Source organism: Anabrus simplex, chromosome 2 (assembly GCF_040414725.1).
Source record: "Anabrus simplex isolate iqAnaSimp1 chromosome 2, ASM4041472v1, whole genome shotgun sequence".
In the NCBI taxonomy this organism is placed as follows: Eukaryota; Metazoa; Arthropoda; class Insecta; order Orthoptera; family Tettigoniidae; genus Anabrus; species Anabrus simplex.
The window spans coordinates 561,693,436-561,714,912 of record NC_090266.1 but is presented as its reverse complement, the minus strand read 5'-3'; positions in this window follow the sequence as shown (position 1 = coordinate 561,714,912).

Genomic DNA, 21,477 nt, shown 5'->3' with positions numbered 1-21,477 from the left:
CTTTAATGCATGGCTACAATTATTCCTCCTTTAGTTTAAGGAACCTGACGAGTGAAGAAATGAAGCGAGTGACTCGAGGTGCGAACCAATGACCTTAGACAGATACGCGAGTGAGTGATATGCTATATGTTAAGTCCCTGTCGGTAGGATCATCTCAGTGTGTTTGAATAATGTCGATATTATATACACGTGTGTGAAATTGAGAGCAAATAATAATAATATTGGCCGAGATATTGAGATGCCCGGGAAGCGCACGATAATTGAATTAAGAATTACTCGTTTGTTCCGGATGAAAGTGTGTTGTGTCTGCCCAGCTGTGTTGGAATCTTGGCAGTCTTGGAAACAATTATTATTATATACGATTCTCTCAGTGATCAAAATTGTACTTTTGGAATTTGGAAAGTCCATTGTTATCATTTAGTAGATTAGCGTATTCCTCTTACTATAGTGCCCTACTTTCAAGATATATAGATTACATGCCCACTTTATTTAACGAACAGGACCATTGACCCGCCTGCTCTCGAGCGTAGCCGTTGTGCTGAATGAAAGGTAGGGAGGATGGGACTTCGATGCCCGGGTTTGTTTGCTCCAAAGTTCTTCGTCAATAAGATTTCCATCCGATGATGTATTTGTGAAGTTAGATTTTATACTTAGCACTCTGTCGAGGCCTGGGACAGGTGCAGTAGGAAAGTGATATGTAAAATTGAGAATGAACCAGAAATGTACATTCTCGTAAAGTTCTTAAACATAGATTGGAAGAAGCGAGTGAGAACAGCAAATATTATTAGAGGAATGGGGAAAAGAAATCTAAGGAAGATGACAACATGAGTGTAGCTAGTAAGTTTATGCATGAGAAAGTGTCCTAGACTCTACGGCTTCATTAAAGTCTAGAAAATATCTCAAAAGCTTAAGCTTGTCCAATTAATAAAGATACGTTCAAGGAGGATTTAAGTGATGTAGACCCATAGAGCGAATCACATAAAATTATCGCCGCGAATATTTCCGAAACGAGATGTGCAATTAACGCGCTGTTTTCGCAAAGCGGAATTATAAAGGGGATCACAAGTATAGCTCATACAGCGATTCCAACAACGCTCGAAAGGACTAAGTTTATGTTTTCTAAATGGAACAATGGCTATTAAAACAAAGAAAATAAAGGTAAAGGGAATAGAATCACAAAGGTTTTTATTGCAAGGTTCTAGTGCAAGTAGTTTATAAAAATAGTCATTTCCACCTGTGAGTGTTGTCAGCTACTACTAGGATACGTGTGGGGTCCACCGACCGCACCAGTGTGTACGTTAATCTCTACATTTTGTGTCCTGTAAAATGGATTACATTGCGTCTTCTTCGTCCGTACTTCGTGGTATTGTATAGAAGGAAGTTATACAGGATAGGCTATGGACGATGGTATTTAGAAATGGGGAAAAAGCCTACATGATCCAAGTGTATGGCGAATGTATAAGGAATGCTGTGCTTTCGTGTAAAGTGTACTCTAAGAGACATTGCGATATACGCCACCATTCTCGACGCCAGTAGCGGCGATAAGGGCCCCCTACTTTGCGGAGAAAAGATTTAGCCCCTGAAACTAGCAATTATAAAAAATATGTGCAAACCCTGGTGTCTTTTGAGATTTTAAATAATTTAAAAAATACTTCGTGGAAATACGCACAGAATGTCGTTCGTCGTGGCTAACCGAATTGTGCAGCGCCACAGCAAGTAGTAGAGACCCGCGGAGCAATGTCTAGCATGTTTTGTGACAAAGGGTAGCAGGGGTATATTTTTGCTAAGGACACCCACTTGCCACGCACATTCTTCAGTCTAGCAGTATCATCATCATCATCATCTGTTTACCTTCCAGGGTCGGCTTTTCCCTCGGACACAGCGAGGAATCCCACCTCTACCGCCTCAAGGGCAGTGTTCTGGAGCTTCAGACTCTTGGTCGGGCATACAACTGGGGAGAATGACCAGTACCTCGCCCAGGCGGCCTCACCCCCTTATGGGGGGTTGGGAAGATTGGAAGGGATAGACAAGGAAGAGGGAAGGAAGTGGCCGTGGTCTTATGTTAGGTACCATCCCGGCATTCGCCTGGAGGAGAAGTGGGAAACCACGGAAAACCACTTCCAGGATGGCTGAGGTGGTAATCGAACCCACCTCTACTCAGTTGACCTCCCGAGGCTGAGTGGACCCCGTTCCAGCCCTCATACCACTTTTCAAATTTCGTGGCAGAGCCGGGAATCGAACCCGGACCTCCGGGGGTGGCAGCTAATCACGCTAACCACTACACCACAGAGGCGGACCTAGCAGTATCACTCAGTCCATATGTCTGTCCAGTTCTGTCTAGGGTCCGTTACTTTGTTAGTGTGTAGTCAAACACTAAATGACTTTTAAATTGTATAATCACGTCGAACTTCTATTTGATTGTAATACATGCGTAATTATTTTTCCTTTGGTGAATATTTTATTGTATAGTACTATTATTACCGCATATAAGTTGGTAGATTGTCAACCTTTATGTCTCTATCGATATTTGCTCAGAGAGTATCAAAAACTTACAATTTTGTTGTTCTCCCACCCACCGCTATGTTCTACAGTACGGACCCGGGTACTTTTGTTGTATATACATTTTTGTGCCCCTCCCCCCACTTCTTATTCCCAATCGCCGCTACTGGTCGACGCCTGTTTACGAATCTCTTTAATCAATTACGTGAAAATGGAATTTTAACACCTCGGAAACTTGACCGAAACAAACGAGTAACTGGAGAGTAAGGTGAAATGAAACTGGTGCTCTAGATCCCCGCGTTTGCTCCGTGACTATCGCGATGGGAAGTGGCATTAGTCAGGCAGTATACTATGGATTCTGTGCCATCACAGGTTCCATCCGTATCATGTACCTCTTCATCAAAAGCTACGTGCAAATAATTTTCAGAATCGTGTCAATTTTTATGAATGAATATTTTTCTTTTTTGCTATTTGTTTTACGTCGCGCCGACACAGATAAGTCTTATGGTGACGATGGGATAGGAGAAGTCTAGGAGTGGGAAGGAAGCGGCCGTGGCCTTAATTAATTTACAGCCCCAGCATTTGCCTGGTGTGAAAATAGGAAACCACGGAAAACCATCTTCAGGGCTGCCGACAGTGGGATTCGAACCCACTATCTCCCGATTACTGGATACTGGCCGCACTTAAGCGACTGCAGCTATCGAGCTCAGACCTCGTGCACATGGATGTTGCTGCGCTCTGGCGGCAAGTTGCTCGAATAGTTCATGTGACTTGCTCTCGTCTGGGAAGTGAAGCAATGCAATTATCAGGCTGCGTTTGTTGAGATACGAAATCAAGTTCGAGATGGAAGAAAGTTCTACAAAGAGTAGAACAAATTGTTCTGTGGTTGGATGTAACTATTCCTATAGACTAGAAATTGTCCGCCTAGAACGAAGTTCTTCGTATTCCCAAGGAATAAGCAACACATTTGGTAACTCGTTTAGACAAAATTGTTCATCACATAAGTGTCTTAGTGAACTTCTGTCCTCCGATCATTAAAGCAGATGACTAGGTATGGCCTAAACTTAAACACGATTATATAATTACTAAATTGTACATGATTAGGCTACATCAATTTAGTTCACTGTTTTTAATTTTTTTTATTTCTAACTCGAGTAGAAATTATATCATGTTTGATATATCTGAATTGTGGTAACATCTATGCATGAGTATGGTAACAATGAAGCACTTTGTATAACGCTTGAAAATTAGCGGAAGGTAATGTTTGAAATAAAACCTCCCTGTCGTGAGAATATACAAAATATACAATGATGCCTGTACCTGGGTGTAATATACGTGAGTTTCCTTTAACTTGATATCAGCATGAATGTCAATATACAAATATGGAACATTACACATGTTCTCATCAATCACGGGCTTTACTCAGCACTATCCCATCCGGGCTACTAGGGTTGCTCTTCTTTTATTAACAAACCCAGCTGTGACACGCAACATTGGGACGATAAACAGAACTCCTGAAGTGCCCTCTGCCCATTATCTCTACCGTATTGCACTGCAACACTGTTTATGTCCTTAGAAATAATGAGTTGAGTTGCCAGTTTATTAAAAACCTCCACTCTGCAGAGTCATGATCTTGTGTACACTTTGGCTGGCAGATATGTGTAATTTTCTTTGATCGAGCCACGCAGGATTTTTAGACTGAGCCCTAGTCTCAATCGCAATAGCATACATCTACGATTTTGTGACTTTTACGTTGTCATAATAAAAATTCAGGACGTCACTTGGCAAGTAATTTATTCCATAGCATCTAAACAGTTTATTGACGTTTTGAAGGTCTAATTCCTGAAGACACTGAAGTAAAAGTCTTGTTTCGCTCTGTTCTACAGCATCATCAACAATGGAATTGGAGATAATTAAGGATTCACTTTCACACGCGGCCTTCAAAATTCTTGTAAAAGCACAGCCTATAATTTTAATTTTCTCATATAGTTCAGTTTCGCTGAATGTTTCAAATCCCTCACTTTCCAATACGCTACAAACTGGCCGCTTACTTAATCTGTCCTGGAACATTTCTTCTAAATGTTCACCTTTAGAATATTCCACGGCAACATTCTTAGGTTTTTCCCATTTTTGCAGAAAGGAAATCTTCGCAGAATCTCTTTCTGTATTAACATAAATGCAAAGCGCAGAAATGTGGTTACAGCATTTGGAAAGGCCTGCTTTTTATTCACACTCGGCTGACTGAATATTCCTGTTGCAGTCGATCTGTTAAATATTAAAACAAGACTAGCATTAATTAATGAAAAAATAATTTATAACGGCGATAGACACGGAAAATATGTACTGTATCATAACGTTATGTTTGAAATTAATAGTCTATTTATAAATGTGATTTATGGTGCAAAAAGAATAAGGCGGTTAATTAATGCTTGTTTCTCTCAAACAGAAGCTGGATATTTCTTCTCCCAATTGTTCTTTCACCTGGAATATGTGATTACTGAAATATGACTTATCCCAATGAATATTCTGAAAGCCCACACAAATCTCTAAGGACGATGACATTTCAGCTTTAAATAGCTTCCTTCACTGTTACCAAATACAGTAGAGACAATACACGACACTGAGCGAGATATCGAGGGACAGCTATTGGAGCTCACTTTAGCGGATAGACCTGAACGGTACTGATTCTGTCATAAGAGCACGTGCATTTTTGTGTGAAGTTTTCGGTGTTATTTATGCGTTCTCAGTGAATTGACATAATTAAATAGTAGCGTGTATCATTCCTTGATATCTCCTCTCAACATGAGGGGAAAGGTATGTGCTGTGTTTGGCTACAGTAATTACGAAGTAGAGAAAAATGCGCGGTCGTTCTTCAGGTTCCCTCTTGACAAGAACATGTAAGTAATATTGTGTTTGCATATATATTCTTCCAGTGACAGAGATTTTTATAGTACTTCATAATCTTCTGACCTGCTCGACCCATGTTTTAACGGGCTTAAAATATAATATGCATATTTTATTGTATAGTGCAGCAGTTAACCTTCAATACCGATGTGTTGTTGTAGGTGTGATCTGTGGGTTTTGAAATGTCACAGAAGCGATTTGGATAAAGTGTACAAGAAAGAAGGGACGTTACGCTTATATAAAAATTATAAGATCTGTTCAGATCATTTCCAGGCCCGCGACTTTAAAAATCCTCGACTATACAGCCAAGGGTATGTTATATTTTTACTCTAATTGCACGTTAATATTCCTCAAAGCATCACTATCGACAACATTTTCAAACTTTTCTTTCTTTTATCCCTCTTCTCAGATTAAAGCCGGGATTTTATAGATTTTCTTTCTGTTAGTAGGCTTCATGTTAAGAGGAAAATTGTCCAGCTATTAAATGTTAATTCATTGCATCATATGTGTAAGGAATGTGCCGATATTTTTATTGACAAATGTCTTAATGTGATGATACAATGTTTTTAAATGAGGAAAAAGACAAATCCAACCGTAAGATTTCAGGCAGATATGATAAAGCTAAAAAAAGTAATGCATAAAGGAAAGATCAAGCCATTTCACAGCAGTCCATTTCACACCTTGTTTATATGTCTAATTTCAGTCTTTAAATAATAACCTTTTAAATAATTCTTCATTAATTTATCCAGAATTGCTATAGCAACCTCAAAGTTAATATCTCAATACCACTTTCTTTCTAGACGTAATTCATTTATCCATTTCCGTATATACATTTCCATTGATATTTGAATTTAGCGCGATTTGTTCAGGTCAAGTCACTAGGAGCGCCACCGTCGAATTGTCTCCCATGTTAGCAAGGCGAAATCCGTAAGTGTCGTGTATTGTCTCTACTGTATTTGCTGTTACACTTGATTCTCCCGCACAAGCCACTACACACACTCGCCACATGAATGTTCTGTGCGATTTGCCGCTAGGAGCGCCAGCAGGTAAAATATCGCCATGCGCACGAGGTCTAAAGACGTGATAACTTACACCAGAGATGGCGTGCATCATGTTTACGAACGAGCAACGTTTACACGTTATGGCCTAGCCAACCTCAAAAACGTGCTCTGGGAATGCTATCTATTCCATGTCAACGTTCTTGAAGTAAAGGCGTGTGGTAGGGAACTGTAGGTCATCAGCTCATATGACTATTTTTCATAGAAGGGTCACTGAATGCTAACATGATTCTCATCCTCCTAACACAGGCACTTCCACCGATGTTGGAGAACATTAAATTACAGACGAAGAGGAACATGTGGGATCAGTACGACGGGTGTCCTGTTCATAGCGGTTTTATTTTTATTTTTTAAAGTTTGTTTTACGTCGCACCAACACAGATAGGTTTTATGGCGACGATGGCCGTGGCCTTAATTAAGGTACAAACCCAGCATTTTCCTGGTATGAAAATGTGAAACCACGGAAAACCATCTTCAGGGTTGCCGATAGTGGGGCTCGAACCCACTATCTCCCGATGCAAGCTCACAGCAGCACGCCCCTAACCGCGCGGCCAACACGCCCGGTTCTTATAGCGTAAGACGTAGTAAGGTTTGTCTTGAACAAATGTTTCCCGGTCGCTGGATTGGCTGAAGAGGAACTTGAAGCTGGCCAGATAATTCCCCGGCCTTTACACCCCTAGACTTTTCTGTGGAGAAATCTAAAACACATTTTCTTCAACGAAATACCGACTGCACCGGACGACATGAAACGCCGTACTGAAGAAGCCTGTGCGGACGTTTCTTCTGAATTGCTAAGTCATGTGCAGCGATCTTTGTATGAAAGACAGGCAGATGTATTGTGGCAAATGGCCATCACTTCGAACACAACTGGTAAACGCACACGCACGGGCAAGTTAGGCGAGCATACCCTAGTAGTTTTCGTTAAACTGGAGCAGGCAGCACTCCCAGTTGGATATGACGAAATTTCAATAACTGTTTGCATTGGACCCTGAAGTAAAGGCCATTGTGACTCTAATAGCCTCTACTCTTATTCCCTTTGTGTTCATAGGCATTGTTCCTTGGAAAGAAACTAAATTTAATGCTTGAAAACCAGTATGGGGTATATTTGTGAGGTCCTGTATCTACTTCTGTTCTGTGAAAAACGGCGCATCAATTGCACTTCTCGTTTTGGAGGTATTTGCGGTTGTAGTTGTAGGTGACTTATCCCGTGTGGGTAGATAGATATTTTAATTACTTTGTTACATACTGTTAGTTGGATATCTTTAGTATTTTGTATTATAGTAAAGCCAACTGCAAATACTAGGTATTGCAATAATTTAATAATTATACTTTCTCCACTTGCTGCTCATCCATGATTGGGAGAGAAGGGTATACTATACATTATATATCACGTCATTTTCTTTAAGTGGGTTTCGTAATATATTATACGTTTATGAGAAATATCGAACTGAATATTTTGTCATCTATGTCTAATTAGAAAACTACAATAAGAAAATACCACTTCAGACCGTGAATATTTAATCAAACTAGGTCTACTTCGGTAAGGAAAGTTTTTGGATTGTCCTAGGTCATATTCGATGCTTTAATTTAAATCAGCGAAGTTGCCATTCATCGAATTAGGAATCTGGTCTGTTTTACCATAACATACATCGAAGCTAGCAAATTTAAATGAATTTTTATTATTGGAACAATCATGTGAGACTGTTAAGTTGTTGAAGGGGGCCGATGACCTAGATGTTAGGCTCCTTTAAACAACAAGCATCATAATCAACATCATCATAAGTTGTTGAAATTTAGGCCAGTGTTGACGCATACAGTATTCTTACCTTGCATTTCCACATTCCTACAATTTTGTATTTGTCTATACTGAACCCATAATTCTACCTTGCTGAAATTTCAACTACAAGATGAAGTGCATCCATATTTTTATTGCAAGCTCATCTCGCGTTCCGTGGCATGACAACTCACAGCGGGAAGCGGCCCACCAAAACATCGAACGAGGCCGGAACATTTTGGAAGACCTCGGGTAATGAATTATGAAATTCTGGTTAATAACCCTCATTGCGATAGATTTCGGCACTGTCATCAACAAAGAAATAAGTAATTGCGAATTTTGGTAAATATTTGATGAAGCTAAAGTCCATAGGGCTGAAATGTATTTAATTAGGCCTGGAGAGAAGTTGCCATCCATACTGGCGGACGGGGTACACGTGTCTAGGACATACTGTCAAAATGCGCGGGAATCCTCGTGCACGAATTTAATTAATTATGCCCGTTGAAGAAACAGGAAAAGCCAGCATACAACACCATCATGACTGGAAATATAGGTGGAATCTCTGGAGTAAGTCTCGAAGAAATCGGTTACGTGGTCATCAATTGGAATGATAGCACAACAGTAGCACAACGCCAAGCACAGCGTCCCTTTTAAGTGCATAAATACTCCCTCCTCAACCAAGCGCGTCAATCATCATACAATGGTCCTAAAGTGTGAATCTGCATCAGGCGACATTAAGAAGAAGTCTCAAAGTGGGCGAAATAGACTTGTAGAATCTCTAAAGCCAATTGGTTTGAGGGAGGAATATATTACCAAGTGGTAAATGGTGAACAGAGACAAATTAGATGTTAATAACTTTGTATCCACGATATCCATCCCGGTCAGGGAAGAAAATCATAAGTTAAATAATTGTAAGATTCCTGAATTTCTGCATAGGAAGATAGCAGATTCATAGATAGCTCTTCTGAATTACTGCGGACGATGTTACTTTTTGGTAATCGGTAAGGGAGGAATGTAGTCTGGCGGAGGTAAGCTTGTGTCTCACGGTCAGTCATATCTGTGAAACATCTGGATAGGAAGGAGTTGAAAGATTCCGCAAACTGTATTATTTGAGTTCTCGACACGAAGCGGGGCGGTTTAACTGTTGCGTATGTCCACAGAATAAAATTTATTGTAAAGTGTTATATTAAAAATTAATGCGCGTCGCTTCAAGCCGAGTACAGAATCAGTGTATTTATAAGGTAGTATTTAACCGAAGAATATGTCCTGCAATTATGAGAGGGTAAATTCCTAGGTCGCTAGCGTAAAGTAAAGCCGAGTTAATGCCACGCCAACGACGTAATGTCAAGCGAGATTTGCGGTTTATATCGAAATCCGGTGAAGAAAATCATAAGTCGGCATTTTTGGGAAACTTAATTTTTGCGATACCGTGTATTTGTGATTTAGAAAATTACGGCATGCTATTTCGCTCCTGAGGTCCAAAAAAATCGATAAATTAATTGTGAGATCATTATAAAGGTCTTTGCTCATGGGATCGCTTGTATTTAAAAGGTTTCAAGCAAGAAGAAAATGGATTGTAATGGAAATGAAGTATTATGAGAATAGTTAGGAAGATGTTAAAGGCAGAGTGAGCCTGTATTTTATGAGTGATGTAGAATAAGCAGGATGCCGAGGATAAGAGGCCCTGTATTTCGACGGAAAGGAATGTTTGTGACATGGTATATAGGTTGAGGTGTAATATTTCTGAGACAGGCTGTATGAGAGGAACGATGTCCTGTAACAATCCAGAACGATTGATGAATGTAAAGGGTTGTCAAATCCATTTGAGCGCGTTGCAACGCCTATTTCAAGTTTAAGTTGATGTTCCCCCGTGATTACTATTTTATGTAAGACCGTAGGTAACGGCAATTAAGTTTAAGTGACGGTTCCATTTGATACCAGCGAAGTGCATTTTTGTGATAGCCAACCTCACGAACAAAATATATTCTGACACACGGTCAAGAAATTACTTGATTATTGTAAATTGAATTCTGTTCTGTCTTTACGACTTGAAAATATCGCTGACTAGAAACATTGCGGGTGTGAAAAATGAATTTTATTAGAATGAGAGTTTAGCTTGCGTAGATTGATATAAAGTTACTTCACTGGACAGTTCACGATGATACATGTTTGGAGTGGTGACATTGCAGGTTAGTTGGAGCCTCACACTCAAGTTATGCCGTGAAAATCGTGATGGTATTGATTATTGTTTTTCAGTTATATTACGTAATATCAAACGAGATTTGAGTTTTTTAATTAGCGAACCTCACTGCATTTGTTGAGATTGTATTGAGGAATAGATTAAACTATTCGAACATGTTGTTTAATTCCGACTTCACGCTTTATTATAGGAAATAGATACAGTAATATTTCCAGGTTCTAGTTCATTTTTGTAGCGAATTTCACTTCATGTGTTAGAGCTTCAATGAGGATCATAGTTAAATATCCGGACATTATGTTAAGAGTTACGATTTCGCCTGGCAGTATGAATGATGTGTAGATACCATAACGTTGGCTCAACGATAGATTTAGGATGCCGCGTGTGCTACATAACGTAAGGATAAGTAGACACTGTAATGTTGGCTCAACGACAGGTTTAGGACGTCGTCTGTACAAAGCCAAGTCATAGGTTAGGCATTTTTGCGAATCGACTTGAACGACATTAGTGTTTGCAGTAGTGGATACGAATGCGAATGATATTGGCAGGTACTATTTAGGCCATGTTTCGGCATAATTCTTACTAGCCACAAGTTGCTCCCATAATAGTGTTGCATCTGTAGTGGCATTAATGTAAGAGTTGTCTCACGTGGAAACCTGGCTAATGGAGACTGATCCTTACTGCTTAGCCGCGCGTGTTCAAGTTCGATGAACTTTGTTCATATTTATTTACCTTTTCTTTACTTTAAGATTTATTGTTCGAGTGTCCAATATATTAAGATAATGCCGTGTGTTGACACTTCGTTGATACTAACGTGTAATGAACACCGTGCTTACAAGTAATATTTCGCAACCTATCCAAAGCAACTGATTGTCGAGTTGGTTCGATTAAGGATCCATTCGGGGGGTTTTCGAATATCCGATAGGATAGTCGACTGGTGGATAACCTTAATTAAATGTAAGTCTGGAATTCTACTTGTTGAAGGTCAGATTTTCCACGGATCGTGTGGATTAACTCTCAAGTTATCGATTGGATCAATGGTGCCCGATTTTCAGGTTTTATTCTCGTTTCCTGGTTTTTGCTGTCCACGAATTTTACACTACGTTTTCATTCTTTGAAGGACAATAATAAACAAGTTCAATAAAATTCTACCACTCACGTTATTTATTGTGACTGCGTTAAAACATGTTGTGAAAATTTTAAGTTACGTTTCTTGCCCATTTAATAAATACATTTTCGTGATTTACATTGAATAAATATGTTAGTGAGCACATTTTTGTTCCTCAATGGAAGTAGTTATTATCTCCGCTGAACCCTATCGTTTGGTCGATGAAGTGACGTAAAAAAACTCGCAACGACCCCGAGACCCAAGAGTACGATATTGATCTACTGATCTAGCCGAGGAAGACGACCAACGATGGAATGGTGAGTTCAAGGGTTCAATACAGGCACATCAGATCCTCTTTAATGATCTTTACAGGGTTTAATTTAAATGAAATGAAATGGCGGATGGCTTTTTGTGCCGGGAGTGTCCGAAGACATGTTCGGCTCGCCAGGTGCAGGTCTTTTGATCTGATTCCCGTAGGCGACCTGCGCGTCGTGATGAGGATGAAATAATGATGAAGACCACACATACACCCAGCCCCCATGCCAGCGAAATTAACTAATGATGGTTAAAATTCCCGACCCTGCCGAGAATCGAACCCGGGACCCCTATGACCAATGGCCAGCCCGCTAACCATTTAGCCATGGAGCCGGACTTTAGTTTAAAGTTTCGTCCCTTGTGTTATATCTTGTATGAACAAAGAGATGATTAAAATAAATATCTTCTTGCATGGTGTTCGTTGATACACGTCTGTTAATTTCTGAGGGTCTATTCCATGAGCACCATTCTTGTTTATTTAGGATCTTGACCAGCGATAAGCGAAACAGGAGTGAATTTTGAGAGTGTTTATATATCACAAGGTGCATCATAAACATCTAGACGTGCAAGACAGGAGGTAGGAAGATCGTCGAAGACGAGATTCATGACCCAACATTTCTCAGTTTCACTGCAACACCACCATGAAGAGGGGATGATTCCGACTCTATATGTCAGTGTGGTAATTTTTAGATTTTCAGAATGAGGATTCAATTGGTGTCTGCAGTAACCCTTACAGTATACTGATCCAGTATACATCCACATTGTCACCACCAATGCCAGAGGTCAATGCTTCCGGGACACAGAAAGTTCTTCAGGTGATTTTTTTTTTGCTGACAGCTTAACGGCTCACTAACGTCGGTTCCCAGCGATGCAGCTGCAAGAAAGTGATAAGACATGGAAAAAAGCTAAGCTGTTTTACGTGACCATTGATATCGGAATCATCTCTAGTTTCGCATATAATCCGAACCACAAGGATGTGGTATTTCACTTCAGACTCCCACATGCATTGAATTGGATTCGAACTACAGCTATGATGATTCCACTCGGTAATCACGCTTCCCTAGGGGGAAGGTAGCAGCCGTGGAATGAATTCAGGTCTAGTCCCGACATTTGCTTGTGTGTACATGGGAAAACTTGAGGACTGGCAACGGTAGGGTTTGATTCCAGCACCTCCCAAAAGTAGGCCTAGAGCAACACGACCCGTACTGTATTCAGGGACAGGATATTTCAAAGACGCCAGTGGTCACTGAGGTGCCAATTGTCTCTGAGACATAAACGTGCAGCCATTTCAACCCAAAAAGTGCCCAATATCCTCCTGGGATCCAGCTGCAGCAGACTCGAATATATTGGGTGAAGAAAGACTACCTTACAAAATAGACAGTAGAAATGGGAGGGGGCAGGGACAAACAAGGTTGGGGCCACCGAGTGACTTGGCTACGTAGTGTGATTTTGCATACAGGAGATAGTGGGTTCCATTACCACTGTCGTCTGCCCTGAAGGTGGTTTTCCGTGGCTTCCCATTTTCACACCAGGCTGATGCTGGGGATGTACCTTAATTAGGATTACGGTCGCTTCCTATGCAGTCCTAGCCCTATCCTATCTTATTGTCGCCGTAAGACAGGTCAGTGTCGGTGCGACATAAAACGATTAGCAAAACAAAACAAAAGGCTACAACTGTGGCCTTAATTAGGGTACAGCTCCAGCATTTGCCTGGTGTGTCGAAACTACAACCTCCCGATTGCAGGATTACAGCTAGCGATATAGAAAAGATTGGTAACTCTATTGGCCCTATTCCATACCTTCTTTTAAAAGTATTTTTACAGAGCTTGATAGCTGCAGTCGCTTATGTGTGGCCAGTATCCAGTATTCGGGAGATAGTGGGTTCGAACCCCACTGTCGGCAGCCCTGAAGATGGTTTTCCGTGTTTTCCCATTTTCACACCAGTCAAATGCTGGGACTGTACCTTAATTAAGGCCACGGCCGCTTCCTTCCCAGTCCTAGCCCTTTCCTGTCCCATCGTCTCCGTAAGACGTATCTGTGTCGGTGCGACGTAAAGCCAATAGCAAGAAAAATTATTTTAAATAAGTGCCTAAATTATTATCATTTATTCATATCATACGTCGTGTTTACAGATAACATAAAATCCCCGAATATGAGACCCTTTATTTCTTTATTAGTTGTCGCACTGCCAACGCACGTCACGGTAACGTACAGAAGTGCACTGACCATTATTCTCCTTCTATATGTAGCGGTGAGTTGCAATATCTGTCACGTGATCTTTTAAACTAAGAAATATGAGAAAAACGTGTAACTTCTATACTATTATACTTACAACGTTCAAATTTGGTGAATTTTCTAGTCGCTTTACGTCGCTCCGACACAGATAGGTCTTATGGCAACGATGGGACAGGGAAGGGCTAGGAGTGGGAAGGAAGCGGCCGTGGCCTTAATTAAGGTACAGCCCCAGCATTTGCCTGGTGTGAAAATGAAAAACCACGGAAAACCATTTTCAGGGCTGCCGACAGTGGGGTTCGAACCTACTATCTCCCGAATACTGGATACTGGCCGCACTTAAACGACTACAGCTATCGAGCTCGGTAATTTGGTGAATTAATTGCCAGTCGTGATCTCTATAAGTGTCCAGAATATCCAAAGATCTGAATCCACTGTTGCCAAGAATTTTGTGTATTTTATTTGCACGTTGTCAGTTTTGAAACTTAAATTGAAGGGAACAGTGAAAACATGTGTTATGCGATTTTTAGAGCATTTAAAACTTTAATAACGTTATATCTTATTCTATCCTCAGAGTTAACAATGCGTAAACGTAAGTGGTTATTCAAGTTTAGGCATTGAGGTAATGATCCTCTCCATCTTGGCTGTCAACACACTCAGTACTCACAACTACAGCTCAAAAATCTAATTGATGCTTGCTCTAACACCCTAAAAGCAAGGCAACGAGAGTTGCGGGACTTCACGCGAAGCATTATGATTGGCGCATACACGTTGCACGTTTTGAAAGGGAAAAAATTAAATACTTGTGTTCACGTTGCAGGATTTGAAACTTACCCTAATATTAAAAGCCTTATATTACAGCACACGGTTGACTTATGCCAGATTAATTTTCAGCACATGGTAGAGTTTGATGTTGATGACCGGATGGCATGCATAACTCAGTTTGACCGAAAATGTCACGAGGCAGGTTTTGAAACACACTCCCTCATATCATCTGAATATAAGCTACAATAAAGCCAGCATTCCACGTCATTGTCCTCCTCATTAGAATCTTCTGTACTTTACTACCTCTCTCATTTATTTGGTCATTTTCCATTTCACTTTCACAATGAAGTGCAGCTTGGCCACATTCTTTTTCCTTTCCATTTCTCCATACTTTGTTCTTTTCTTATCTCTGACCCTTAATTGACTGTTAGTTAAACCAGTTTGAAGGTCCAGCTGGTCATGAGATTACGGTCGCGTAGCTGTGAGCTTGGATTCTTGATATGTTGGGTTCGAATCCCACCGCCAGTAACCCTGAACTTGGTTTTCCGTGGTTTACAAGATTTTTCGGAACATTAATTAAGCATTAATTAAGATATTATTGCTATGTATTTCTCTAACGAATGAGAGAAACTTCGAGGAAATCCCACTGGAGTTGACCACCCTCAATTGCCACGACTAGATATCGAGCGAGGACCACCAGAACAATAGGACTTCCGCAGTCCAGCCTATGGTTTACTAATTGGCCTATGTAATGGGTTCAATAATACTTTATATTATACATTAGCTTAATAAAATTCAGAAAGCTCAATCGTGAAATATTTACCAGTGTTTCGCCCCAGGTCCGCCTCTGTGGTGTAGTGATTAGTGTAATTAGCTGCCACCCCTGGAGGCCCGGGTTCGATTCCCGGCTCTGCCACGATATTTGAAAAATGGTACGAAGGCTGGAACGGGGTCCACTCAGCCTCTGGAGGTTAAATGAGTAGAGGCGGGTTCGATTCCCACCTCAGCCATTCTGGAAGTGGTTTTCCGTGGTTTCCCACTTCTCCTCCAGGCAAATGCCGGGATGGTACCTAACTTAAGGCCACGGCCGCTTCCTTCCCTCTTCCTTATCTATCCCTTCCAATCTTCCTATCCCACGCAAGGCCCCTCTTCAGCACAGCAGGTGAGGCCGCCTGGGCGAGGTACTGGTCATCCTCCCCAGTTGTATCCCCGGCCGAGGGTCTGAAGCTCCAGGACACTGTCCTTGAGGCGGTACAGGTGGGATCCCTCGCTGAGTCCGAGGGAAAAACCGACCCTGGAGGGTAAACAGATAAAGAAAAATAATAAGAAGAAGATGTTTCGCTCCAGTGCAGTATGAGATCATCAGTTGGATACCGCACCTTCCCAAGACACTGGCCGGCTAGCACGCCAGTAGCGACACCACATTGTTTAATTTTATAGCTTTCATTCCTCACAGTGATGGGGTGCGGCGGGCCCCTCTCCCTGTCCGGGTGGCACAACAACTACTACGACTAAAATGTTTTCATTCCGTTCCTGAAGGGGACGGTGGGCCTTCTAAACGGTAACGCCGTCTTTCAGGCCAGGGATGTGTGATACGGTGGAGGAGAAGTTCGGAGTTATTGAGGGGGTTTGGCATCCTTGGCTTATACTAGGAACTGTCCCGGCATTCGCCTTAGTGCAGGAGAATGGAAAACCACGGAAAACCATTCTGGGACAGGCGACGGTGGGAACCAGCCCCTGTCCGTCTCCCGAATGCAGATTCGTAGAGCCAGGCACCACTGGAAGCTATCAAGCAATAAGCACAAATGCAGTGCCGACCTACATGGGGAGAATTACATCTCCATTTGCTATATATGCCCTCCCGGGCTAATGTGACCAAAATATTTGTCGGTTATAGGCCTACATTAGCTTATTTAACGAGGTAGCTCACAATGAAAGTACAGCGAGTATAACCACATGCTTGTGCCTTTTCTCGGAACGTTTGTTCGGGTTAGGTAGATAGCATCTCACCATGTGACTAGTCAAGCGACTCATTTCTTTGTAGAGGTGTGAAATGCATTTCTATTCACCTGAGTGAACACAGTTCGGGGTAAACAACGTGACCTATTAACGAGAGAAGGGAATCATATCATCAGATCGCAATTAATAGCAAGGTTGTAGAATGCGGTATTTAACGCAGGCGAATGACTGCAGTTTCTCCCGCCTCAGGCAACTGTGGTGCATAAATGCAAGATACCGGACGTACCAAAAAGAAAGAGCTATTGCAATCAACGACGAGGTTTGAAATTGGCTTCAGTTACAAAACGAGTTAGGAAACAATACGACCCTGAAACGTGTAACTAAGTCTTCATCATATTTTCCTCAATTCGTAATAAGTCCAACTATCCATGAGCAGTATTGCACAAGTACCATTCGGAACCCAACACTGGACGTGGCTATTCTAAACATGAATTTCTTTGATCACACTCACTCCGGAAGAACTATAGTATCGGACAAGGATAGTTAGTGACCTGTGGATTTCGGTCATTTTTAAATGGAAATCAATGTTATTTTTAAAGCATTTCATGTTATTCCTTTGTTGCTTTCGCGTTATATTGGTGTAAATGTAGGTGTATTTTGAAGGTGGTATGTGTAATTTGTTTAGGTTGTCGTTGATACCAACATTTCAAAGACTTTTAATTGTCATTTTGCATATAAGTCAATTATTGAAGGACAATATTCATTTTTTATTGAAGAAAAGTATTTTTATCGTGTCAGCTGTCTCTGAAATAGGCACAGAGTCATCAAGCAAAGCCTCTGTCTCCTCTCGGCAAAATTATCCCGTGCGGTAAGTCTTTCGTTTGTGCCTGGTTACTTTCACTTCTTTCTGTACTGCTGTGGGGTCGCGGGCGCGAAATGTGTCGCACATGTGGATTTTGCCCTGCTTTACGGCCGGATGGCCTTCCCCACGCCAACCCTATCTGCAGGGATGTAATCACTATTGCGTGTTTCTGTGGTGGTTGGTAGTGTGGTGTGTTGTCTGAATATGAAGAGGTGAGCGATGGGACTGGCATAAACATTCAGTCCCCAAGCCACAAGAATTAATCAGACGCGAGAAAAAATCACGACCCGATCGGGAATCCAACCCGGGACCCTCTCAAACGAAGGTCTCAACGCTGACCATTCAACCAAGAAGTCGGACGCCTGGTTGCTTTCTCTACTGTCCCTTAAGACGAGATGTACTAGCTGTAGATAATCTCTTTTTCCGTACGTGCTTCTCACTTGTATGCGTGTGGTTGGTACATGTATCTTTCCTGTCCCATGATATCGTCCAGTTGCAGTTCTTGAACCAGACGCATATAATCTGTCATTTTTATATTCGATTGCTCTTATCTTTGCATCGTCGTTCATCTTTGCATAGCTATAATACTGGTTTTAATCAAACACTACAGGAAACGTGTCCGCTTAACGCCTGATACTAAGCTACTGATGTTGTGATTCGTTTCCGATATTCACAATGACGCTTGGCTGAAGGAAGTGGACTAACTAACTACTAAAAGTTTTCATTCCTCCCCTGACGGTGACGCCGTCTCTCAGGCTGGGAGATTTGTTACGGTGAAGGAGATGTGCGGAGAGGTTGAGGGGGGTAGGCGGCCGTGGCCTATACTACGAACTGTCCCGGCATTCGCCTTAGTGCAGGAGAATGGAAAACCACGGAAAACCATTCTCAGGACAGCCGACGGGTGGGACCAGGCGTGGAAGTGGACTAAGAGAAGAAACTAACAATAAAGTAGCACGGTAGTGTTCTTCGTACGGAATGTTAATTTTTGAAGAATGGCTGCGGAAAGAAATAAGATAAAATGAAATAAAGAATTCCAGACATAGCGATATTGCGCTATTATTCGCACTGATATTTTGACTTAATTGTTTTTACTGTTTTATTTCGTTTTATTTCACGACAAGAAAAATAAAATCCACGGCCTGTTACCAGTTATTCGACCGGGTCAGGAATGGAATGAATAAAGCCCCATCTAGCGGCAAGAATAGGAACTGTGCAGGCTGCCGAAGCCTGTCGCACTCCTCTGGGTCAATGATTTATGACTGACAGATGAAATGAAATGATACATGGAATGTGTTGCTGGCATGGAAAATGACAAGGAAAACGGGAGTATCTATAGAAAACCTGTCCCGCCTCAGCTTTGTCCAGGAAGAATCTCGATGGGGTGACCCGAATTTGAACCACGGAACCCACCGGTGAGAGACCAGCGCGCTGCAGCCTAAGCCACGGAGGCTCTTTCTTTCTTAATCCGTTTAATGTCCAGGATTGGTTTTTCCCTCTGACTCAGCGAGGGATCCTACTTCCACCGCCTGGCAACGGCAGTGTCCTGGAGCGTGAGACATTTGGTCGGGGAACCAGTACCTCGCCCAGGCGACATCACCTACTATGCTGAACAAGGGCCTTGTGTGGGAAGGGGCAAGGAAGCAGCCGTGGATTTATGTTGCCCCGAGGAGAAGTCGGAAACCACGGAAAAGGCACTTCGAGGATTGTTGAGGTGGGAATCGAACCCCCCTCCCTCCCTCTACACAGTTGACCTCCATAGGCTGAGTGGATCCCGTTCCAGTCTTCGTACCACTGTTTAAATTTCATGGCAATGCCGCGAATCGAACCCAGGCCTCTTGAGGTGGCAGCTATTCACAATAACCACTATACCACAGGGGCGGACAAGAGTACATCTAAATTTCGAAATATTTACATGCATAATCCCTAGAAGCTGTTTCCTGAGCATTTTAAAGAAGATACGAAAAACGCGGGTCCCTTAACATCATTCAGTTACGAGGCACCCATTCTAACCATGTAATTATTTACGAAAAGATTCTACCGCAGACCTGACGGTAACTTAAGTTGTGTTCATTTCCCTTATGTACGAAGGTACACAGAGCTGATCACGAAAGATGACACTTGCCCTAAACATGAACGAACCGATTGGACTTCCTAGTCATAACAAAATCTGAGTTTGATTTTCCGAGTAAGTTTGATTAAGCGGCACGGATCTTGAAACTGTAAGCTAACCTTCGGGAGATAGTGAATTTGAACCCCATCATCGGCAGCCCTCAACATATTCTTACGTGGTTCCCCTTTTTACACCAGACTCATGCTGGGACTATACCTTAATTAAGACCATGGCCGGCATCTTACTAATCCTGTTCCTTCCCCATAAACCTGTTTATGTTAACGTACCGTAACGTTAAACAACCTGCAAACATAACATCTTTACTGATCCTAACAAGCTCATTTGTGGCTGCTTTTAGCCTGTCACAGGGCTGGTAGCGATCCTCATGATTTTAGTAGTAGTGTTGGTGCGTGTTGCCATAAGGGGGAATTCAGCGTTATTTTCAGCTCCTAGTCTTCTACTTTCTTTCACATCCAAGATGGTCAAGTCGTGCTCGAGTCACTCGGAAGGACGTGGGTTCGATTCCTGGCCAAGAAGTCGGAAAATTTAGAAACGAGATCTCCACTTCTGGAGATGAAGAGATGCACATGGTCGAGGGATTCACTCATTATACGCCAAAAATGAGTGCCAAATTAATTCCTGAGGGCAAAGGCAGTCTGACACTTAGTGCCGAAGTGACGAATATAATTATGAAGCCTTCAACTTCTACTCCTCCAAGGGTCTTCGTAATCTGAACGGAGAATGCTTTACTTCTTTTCTTTCCATAACCGCATGTGTGGATAGACGGACTGTGAGAGAAGCAGTTTGACTGGTTCAATCTCCACTCAAGAAGTGATTTTCAGTACATATCCTGAATCTGAACTCCCGTATTTCTCCAGAATTACTCGAAAACTGCTGCTTTCTTCACGCCCTGGGACATGCGACCCATGTTGTTACATTCACTCACTCTACAACACATTTCACATAATAATAATAATAATAATAATAATAATAATAATAATAATAATAATAATAATAATAATAAAAACGAGCACGGTGGCCGTGCAGTTACGGTCGCACAGCTGTGAGCTTACATTCAGGAAATAGTGGGTTCGAACCCCACTGTCGGCAGCCCTGAAAATGGTTTTCCGTGCTTTCCCAATTTTCACACCTTAATTTAGGCCACGGCCACTTCCTTCCCACTCTTGGCCCTTACCCGTCCTATCATCGCCATAAGACTTGGTGGGACGTAAAGCAAATTGTGAATATTTTGTAATCACTCTACACTCGGGAGGCGGAAGTGCTAGTCCCCACCGCCAGCTGTCCTGAGAATGTTTTTCCGTGGTTTTCCAGTCTCCTGCACTAAGACAGGAGTCTTGTAACTCCTTTAACTTTTTTTACTGAACCAACTTAAATACCGCCTTTTCAAATTCGGTATCGCACTTCACAGTAAAAATGGCGTACGGCTTTTAGTGCCGGGAGGGTCCGAGGACAAGTTCGGCTCGCCAGATGCAGGTCTTTTGATGTGACTCCCATAGGCGACCTGTGGTCGTGATGAGGATGAAATGATGATGAAGACGACACATACACCCAGACCCCATGCCAGCGAAATTAACCAATTAAGGTTCAAATTCCCGACCCTGCCGGGAATCGAACCCGGGACCCCGGTGACCAAAGGCCAGCACGCTAACCATGGAGCCGGACATTGGAATAGA